This window comes from Lasioglossum baleicum, chromosome 11, assembly GCF_051020765.1.
Source record: "Lasioglossum baleicum chromosome 11, iyLasBale1, whole genome shotgun sequence".
NCBI classification, from domain to species: Eukaryota; Metazoa; Arthropoda; class Insecta; order Hymenoptera; family Halictidae; genus Lasioglossum; species Lasioglossum baleicum.
This window is the reverse complement of record NC_134939.1, coordinates 1,280,950-1,290,609: the sequence shown is the minus strand read 5'-3', so window position 1 is coordinate 1,290,609 and position 9,660 is coordinate 1,280,950.

Below are 9,660 nucleotides of genomic sequence, written 5' to 3'. Positions count from 1 at the left end.
CAATGCATATCTTAAAAAGTTTAGTATTGGGAAGATGACACAAATTGTAGAACTAAAAATTGTCAGATACTGCATGCCTTTGCTAACTTATACCTGCTCTAGCAGTCTTCCTTACAATAAGGGCCACATGTACGACAGTAGTTTTCCCAACGCAGGGTTGTCCCCGATCATAAATCTCAACCATCCTCTCCAGTTCTTTCTCTCTCTTTCCGTCCTCCTATTACATACAACCGTATTCCTTGAGCCGTCCTTGACGTAGACGAAAACCAGACGTCCTGACCAGCGACCATCCCTTACTTGAACTCTCTACTTTCACTTTTCCTCTCCTACAACTCCCCTACAATCCCCCTACTCCAAAGACATCCTTCTCCCCTTTTTTTCCAGCATCCTTACTGCAGAAGTTATCTGAGCTTGAAACCGTCGACATCGTAAAGAGTAAAATAAAGACCAGTAACATTCTTCCAAACCTGTTCTTATTCATTTCGGGATCACGACAAAATATTGTGTGAATATAATAAATATATTATACATAATACACAGTGATATACAATAAAATTGTAGGACAATATAGCCTATCAGCTAGATATATACGCTACGGGAAAGGATAACTGGCGTGGGCATTCAAATAAGAACTATTCACTTATTGCCAGTGAAGCTGTCCGCCAAGAGTGAGATTTATTAATGAACTCTACGAACTGAACACTCAGAGCGTCACATAACACAATCAAATACAATACGATACAATAAAATATAATAAACAAATACACACACACCCACACCAAAATAAGCAAACAAATACTCAATATATATCACTGTCATGCCGCTATTCTCAGTTTCACCAGCGAGCAAGGTTCCAGGTGATTTTTTTGGTATTTCTTTTCTATTGTACATTTGGGCATTAAATAATTCTAACATCTGATCTGTTATTTGGAAGCTGGAAGCATCAATTTGTTTTGATTGCAAATATAATTTAATGCGTGTAAGATCGCGAAGCATTTGTGTATCTAACATGTTTCTTTTTTTATCTTTTATGTCTGTTATCATGGAAAAATATCTTTCCACATGTGCATTTGAATGCGGCAATGACAAGCATATAAACGCAAGTTTTGCAATTTCATCGTACAACAAATTATCAGATTCATCCTTTAAATTGCTAACGGTGCCCCAAAATTCAACAACATCTAATCGTTTCAACTTATTTCTTTCTCGTGCGGTAGGTTTTATGCCTAATAAGAACCACTGGTGTAACGCTTTTTTAGCTATCACTTTGGATGGAAATTTATTTAAAAGAATGTCTATTTTAACTTCTGACTGTTTAGCGAAATATAAAGCTATTTCTGGACACACGCGGTATTTGTTTATTATATTTTATTGTATCGTATTGTATTCGTCGTAGAGTTCATTAATAAATCTCACTACAACTTTTTAAGATATGCATTGAAAAAGGTAGTTTCAAAACTTGCTATGTCCATTCCGTAAAAGTGTTAAAATAGATTATGATTTATTTTTAGGACATTTATGATTTTACTGGAATGTAACTTAGTAGTACAGATTTCAACATTTTTTTCAACATACATATTATACATAATAAGCATACTTCATTTCACAACTGAAACTCCCACATGTTACAATTCATTTTATTTATAATAAAGAATGTTGACAATATCTAGAACGATTCATATGATTCATTTCATTATGTAGGTAATAGGTTCGATACGCGGCAATAACCTGCAATAACCTAAAACTTGTAATATGTCATCTGTCATTGTTGCGTCCCCATCGCGCAAGCGCCACGCGTCGTCATTCGCCCCACTTGATCCCCGTTGCGCAAGCGCAACGTGTCTCCCATGCGCCTTACTCGATCCCCGTCGCGCTTGCGCATATTGCTGGTCATCAGAGAAGGGGTACTGTACTCCCCTCGCGAGTTTCAAGGTCGTACTCGTCTGGCCACTCTGGTCTGTATGCCTGTTTTTCTTTCTCTCTCGCACTCTTTCTCTCCGCGCATGAAATATCATCAATATGAGCCAATATTGGTGAATATCCGCGTTCGCTACTCATATATTAATACCGCCCGCGCAACACTTTACTTGCGAGAAACGCTACGTCGCGTTGTCCATCTGGCGGTGACCGCGGTAGGTGACGCCGTCGACGAGCCCGAGCCCTGCCGAATGATCCCGAGAGTCGACGAACGAAACACGTGTGGTAGTCCATTTGGCTGAATGTGTGCGTGTAACGCGTATACGTATTATGTTGACGAAAATTTCCTGACGAAGACGAAGAAGAAAAATCCTAAAATTTTGACCCATCCATGACATGATATTACGATATCTCTGTCATACGTGGACCGATTTTATTGAATATGGTCTTATTCGAAAGCTTATATGCGGTTTACATTAGCAAACTGCCTTTCAATTTAGAAAATATTGCAGGCGTGATGAGATATTAACTAAAGAAGTTTCAGGTTAGGTTAGAATGCCCGGTTTACGAGTAAAGATACACGGTAGCGACAGTCGACATCGGTACAGGATGTTTGGTAATTTTTCATGTACTTGGCGTCGAGACGCTACCGCGTCTCTAGATATGTAGATTACGTAGCTGTTCACTTAATAAATATATAATATTATTGCTATTAAATAATATTATTTTTATATTTGTCTGCGCGTCCACCGTCAACGTTTTTCAGGACGCCAACAAACTGAACGAACCAGAACGTTCAGTACCTCCGCTGGAGTTGTTTCATGAATTGTTTCCCCGTACAATTTGTCAGATAATATTCTTTCCTTTGTTACTATAGTAATAAATAAATTGTTATTTTTTTGTTATAACGTTTAAATTTCTTAACAACGTATTCGCCACCTATTGGCACGACGAACTCTGAAAAGTTCTAGTCAATATAGCTTTTTAAATAAATACAGCATATTATATTCTGCCTATGTTACTGTTACGTCTGAGGTTGGACATTAGAAAAGATATTGCGAGGGATTCAATTTAAGAATTTTCGTTCAAAAATTGTATGAGATTGTAATACACGAATGCCACGTCGGAGGATGAAGCTCTGGAAAGATTCGATGTATCACTCGACTTTTCGTTCGCGATTCGCGGCGACGTAGAGGCGTGCCACGCAGATCCGGTCCGAGAGAGAGATCGAATAATATATGACGATTCGATCGTCGAGGGTTTGAGTCAGGATTCGGGAATTCTCGGACGGCTAGACCAAGTCCGCCTGACCGTGAATGAGGAGGGACAATGTCGGGCCCGGTACGCGATTCTCACTCTCACTCGTGACACTATTTCCCGTCACACACGCACACGTCAGCCGATGAGTTGGTTTTTCGATTGATCCACGCGCGAGTGGAAAGGAGTATTTAGAAGAAGGTGATGTTCTCTCAGATAACGGATACCAAGTATAAATGATTTATAGCGTCCGATTCTATTTCGTCATAGAGAACGGTGATAGTGGATTTAGAATGGTTGGAATTGTTGCACAGGTGTCCGTAATCGAAATCTTGCTTCCCAATGATTCAAATGGAAAGAATCGTTCCGTTTGATGCGGTTTCTCGAAGGCTCGACGTGATCCGTTTGACGTTTCGATGTGTTCTGTTGAGGACTCGATGAGAACTTGTTGAAGACTAGCTGAGAACTGTCCGAAGATTTGATGAGAACTCTCCGAAGATTTGATGGTGTCCGGTGGCTTCCCTTATAGTCCGTAGTCGCTGGTGGAGGTGTAGTCCCCATCAGATATCAAAATTCTTCCAGTAGAAGATTTCCTGGATCGTTGATGATTGGTTGATGTCAACCCTAGTGGTGGGGATTGAAATAATTCCCTTCTGCGGCTAAGTCCGTTATCGAATTTCTTGAATTAATTCCCGAAGAGAGATGCTACTTGCTCGAGGCGTCGATCGTTTCTGATTGAGGTGTCGATCGTTTCTGAATGATTTCGATCGCTTCGCTTGTCGATCTGGATCTTGGTGAGTGTTCGCGATTTTTAAATGTTGATCGTATGCACCGTGAAGGAATATGATAGTCTCATCGTGTCGATGTATACGCGGGTCTGGCGAGCGATTCAGGGTGGTCGCGATTGACATGGTTGTTGTGAAAACGCGTTCGAGGAGTGATCCCGGATTAAAAAGGAAGTTGGACGTTGGGTCCTTATCCACTCGGTTCGGCAATACTTGGATCCTACCAGGCCGCTTATACATTTGAGGGCATTGGAAGCGCTGAAGCTCCTACCCAGTATACACCGAAGCTGGGACGGATTGCAAGGCTAACCGCAGTGTCGCCAGCAAAGGAGGCCGGCAATTGTACAGAGTTCCGGTGGAACTCTGTTGAGGATCACTGCGCGTGGATGTCTGCTGTCTATGATGACAAACTGTAAGAGAGCTCTCTTAGTTTTTAAAGTGTAATGGCCATTTAGGATATAATTTATCAACTCGTTGATTTTCTGAAATCGCATTAGCTGTAGTAAGAGTTGAGCCTTCGTATAATAATACTTGTATACTCTTTCTTGATTGAATAAATCTATTGTGTCTTGTTTCGGCTTTTCCTCGTAATCCGTCGAGGTTTTTACGTCGAAGCAAGAATTTTTGTTTAACCGGAAAATATTGTGTATTTATTCTAGTATAAGTTCGAACGTTTACTCAGTGGGGGTTGTTGCGCGGTGGATCCTTCAAGGGGAAACAATAGGATCGCACGCTTGAAGGAGCAGGCCTTGAAACTGCTTTTCCAAAAATCACTGGAGCTTGACGGGATTACATTCCAAAGTGATGACGTATCGATGGAAGCAGTCTTCTCAAATATTAATATTGGTTTATAAATGTTCTTGATTCAAAAGTAAGGAGGGAGTCTGGTGACGGACGTACCGAAACTTTTCCGGCGTTCGGGCCGGCTCTAGTATAGGCATCTCCTGGGGTGTAGAGGGGAATAAAAGGTTCTGGGAACCCTTGGGGTTAGATACGATCTCCTGCGCTTGGCCCACGGTGCATTATACAGGTGTGCCGACTTAGCATCTCTGTAATGCTGAAATTTGGAGGCAGATGAGTCGTAATTCTCTGGCCGCCGCCAGACGGCGCATGGTACCTGGGGAACCACTCTGGCGGCGGCCAGAGACTTACGACTCATCTGCCTCAGTTTTTTGAGGGAAGCCGGCACACCTGTATAATGCACCGTGGCTTGGCCTTTGTGCGGGCCTCTCGAAACTCCTCAAATTACAGCCGGACAGTCACAGACATGTATAAAAGGAGCCAAAATTCTGGACTGTGAGGGCCTGGCTAAACTAAATAGACCTCTAGTATCGCTTTATGCTGGCACGGTGTGCCGGTACAAGCAGAGGGCAGAATGAAGGCAGTTTGGTCCTTCATTTAAGAGGGCAGCACGGCTGCACTAATGTGGCAAATGAGGTTAGATGATTTATTATTTCATGTTCTCTCCTTGTATGTGCACAAAATAAATATTAGTTCAGAAATCAATAGGAATTTAAATAAATATTGATTTTGTCGGTAAAAAGGAAGACTGCTACATATTTGTACAATAGAAATCTACTTTAACGACATCTGCCACATTAGTGTGACCGTGCTGCCCTCTTAAACGAAGGTCCGAGCTGCCTTCATTGTGCCCCAGTGTGGCCAGATCTCATTCCCTCTCCATCCAGGCTCTCCACCTTTATCCCCTTCCACTATCCTATTCCACTGTTCAGTTCCTATCGCGCACGCACAACGTGTCCACTGATGCCAGAAATGCGCAACATTTCACACGCATGCGCGACAAACAGGACCGTATCTATGTGAGGTAGCGGAGCCCTGAGGCAGTTATATTGGCAGGAATGTACCGAAACAATCTGTACCGGACAAAAAGACTCCAGAACGTGTACTACGAGTTACAAAATATACACAAATACGCTTGTTATACATTCATTTTTCAGAATCAAATCATATAAATTTTTTAAAATTCTGCGGGGTGCTCAAGGTACCCCATTTCATCGAGAATCTTATTATACTGAGACTAATCACCGCGCATGCGCGTGAAATGTTGCGCATTTCTCGCATCACTGAACGTGTCTCCCATTCGCCTTACTCTATTCTCGTCGCACAGTCGACTATTCCCCTCGATTCCTTTTCGATTACCCCTGTTTGGACAAACTGTTCTGCTCTCAGCTTGTGCCGGTCAGCATGAAGCGATACTTCTGCGTCCGAATAAATATCGGCAGTAGGGTGTGTTATCTAAAATCTAACAGATTCCGAGCATGCTCAGCTTCGAGCGTCGTTCTGACAGCGTAATTCCTGCCATCTGCTCGCATCGTACGATTGCAAGCTGTGCTCGATATGTGCTCGAAGCAGACCGGGAAGACTGGAATAATTGTATAGGCAGAAGAGTTCACTTAAGGCTTATTTTTCTTATCTGAATGCGATGAAAAATTCAAAAGAATAGTGATTCTCGGTTACGGAGGTATTGCTTCCAATGTAGGAATAAATACGCAGTTTTTTTAAATTTTTAATTTCGGAATTAAATTCTCCTAAATGACCGAAATATCACAATGTGGGACGGTGGGGTTTGTAGGCTACTAGGCACGGTCTAAATGATATTTATATCATTCATTTTGATATTAAAATGTTCCATTTATTTTCTTGAATCGCTTAGAATCGTATACATCTAAAAATGAGAAATGTGGATCTCTTAATTGAAAGTACCTACGTATACAAGCTAGGATGAAACGAAAATATTTTGAGCGAATTAATCTGTCGTTTCTGCAACTGACGTATTCCATATTAATATGAAGTATTCAAATATAGTACGGGGAAAGCAATTATACATCATTCAAATAGTAATAACGTTTTTACCAGAACCTTTTCTTTCGAATAAATTGTTCATTTCTATTAAAAGAAGACTTAAAATTCGTCGATCTCTAGTTCAATCATGCCATTAATTAATCAAAGAAAATATTTAGCAAACTAAGATTTTTCAGAATGCAACTGTAACTACGCAAATAAATTATTTCTACCCAAACGCTTACATATAATATACATATACTCGCTATTCGTGGCGTCTAGGAGAACTATGACCGCCACGGGGAGCGAGACGCGCGGCCGGGTCGAGGGGGCGTAACCTTTACAACTCGGCCGTCGCGAGTAAGTAAATCCGAGCGCTGACATAGATGGCATCAGGCAGCATCAGGTTTGCCGACCAGGATGACTGAAGGACGTTTTAGAAGTCGACTCTCCTTCCGTCTTTCGTTTCAACCCCTGCGCCATAAGTACACTTTATGCACCATCCTTTAGGTCCATGGTTGCGATTAACAAGAAAAGGTTACTGGAATCAGTATATGATCGCTTGGTTTATATACTCTTGACAATTTGTAGGTCTCTTGGACGAAATAAGATACTAGGTAGGGGAAAAGCTGCGAATGAGAGCGTTTGTGGAAAAGGATGAGGTTAGTGTACACGATTAGTGATGGCGTGCAAAATCACTATGATTTTAAATTCATTCACGCTGTGATCGTGATTTTTAATCTGGAGTGGATTTGCTTACTGTCTTCCTAATTCTTCGGCTCGATTGTGTTACGAGCCAGGGCCGCGAGCAGCACGAGTGGCCGGCGAAGGGTTATTACCCTAGGAATATGATATAAATTTGTTAGTTAAGGAACGCGGACGAACCCAATGCGAAATTGGGGAGCCGCTAGGATTATTGACAGCGAGGACGAACCTGACGCGAAGTCAGGGAGCCTCTAGGAATGGAGTCAAACGCAGACGAACCCGATGCAAAACCGGGGAGCTGCTAGGAGGTTGTATAATAGCACAGACGAACCTGATGCGAAGTCAGGGAGCTGTTAGGATGCGGACGAACCCAATGCAAAACTGGGGAGCCGCTAGGTTGGATAAATCTCTGTTCGGACAATTGGAATGTCGCGAAAGAACCTGATGGTTAATCTGGGAATTGCTAGGATAATTAGTAAGCCTCGTAACTAGTATAATTTAATTGATACAATCCGAGCGGTAAGATTGTATCATGTGGGGACGTTCAATTACTTGGTTAGGATATTGGACGATAATTATGGGTTTAATGAATTTGAGTTAATTATCAAAGAAGACAAATATATTCTTACTATAGAGTTTCGTTCTACAAGTGTATTTGTGTCGCGAATGAACTGAATTTAGAATAGGAAAGAAATTGAAAGGTGATATTACCTAAGCTAAGACGCACGGTGTTGACGCACTGGCAATGCGGGGGACTCGGAGCAACCTTGTCACTGCCTAACAGATTTTAGACCGAACTCGCGGAATCTGTACGGTTAAACTTTGATTCAAAAGGAACGAACGTCCGATCTCACTGGTAGTTGACTTCCGAGATGCAGCACGACGCGACACTATTCGTGATTACGACAGTACTAGCCCACGAGAGTAGAAATGTAAGGGCTTATATAGCCCTGCAATGACAGGTGGTACTTGTCAGTACCCTTCAAGTGAACATTCGTATTTTGTCAACGACCAGTTGGTCGTGCGTACGTTTGGGCCCTAAACTAACCTAAACAATTATGTAGATTTATCTAGGGAAAAACTCTGTTCGTTTATCTAGGACGGTTCCTGCCAGAGATGATATTGAACACCTGTTCGTCATCCGTAACATCTCCCCACCAAGAAGAAACATCGCGGTTCCCGTGATGCTTTCTCATCAGGGAGGAAACGTCCTAGATACAATAGACTTTAAGAAAAGAAAGAAAAAAGTGGAGAGAAAACAAAATAAACTGAAGAGAAAAAATTTTTAACGAGTGTAGTGTAGGTATAAGTGTACTTATTGCTAGGTGGTGCTCAGGTAGAGACTGCTGTCGGTGGAGGTAGTCCTGCTCCTTAGAAGATCGTTATGCATGGTTTCCATTTGCTGCTATATTACGGATTCGGACTATATTTGTTATTAGTTCCGATAAATAGTCTCCATATGTCTTCAAAATTGTACCGGTTGGAAATGAAGTTGGCTCTCGAGCCTGTTTACCAAAAATTAATTCATATGGTGTGAAGTTGGTAGCTTCATGAACAGACGTATTATAAGAAAACATTGCAAACGGAATTAATAAATCCCAATCCTCGTAGTTCTCCATATAGTGTTTGAGGTATTCTGTAAGAACAATATGGCTTCGCTCCAATGATCCATTAGTTTGTGGTCGATATCCGGAGGTGGTGATTTGTTTAATCTTGAATATTTCTGACAGATTTGTCATAAGAGTTCCAATGAAGCTGGTTCCCTTATCCGTGAGTATGGCTCGAGGTGTCCCATATATTGCAATAAAATGCCGTGCAAAAGCATCTGCGATGGTGGTGGCTCGGATATTAGGTATCGCTACTGCAATACAATATTTGGTTAGATTATCCTGCATGGTGAGAATGTGTCGGTTCCCTCCAGGTGTAATTGGTAATGGTCCAACGGTATCTAATGAAATTTTGTCAAATGCGTCCAACGGTGTGTCAGTGATCAACATAGGTTGACGAGTTTTCGTTCTGACTAATTTTTGCTCCTGACAACTTTTACATTTTCGGATGTAATCCTGAATTTCGTTGCGCATGTGCGGCCAATGAAATCTTGATCGAATGCGATTGTAGGTTTTTGTAACTCCTTTATGCCCTCCTATTAGGCTATCATGTGCTTCATGGATGATTTCTTGCCTGTCTTCTACGG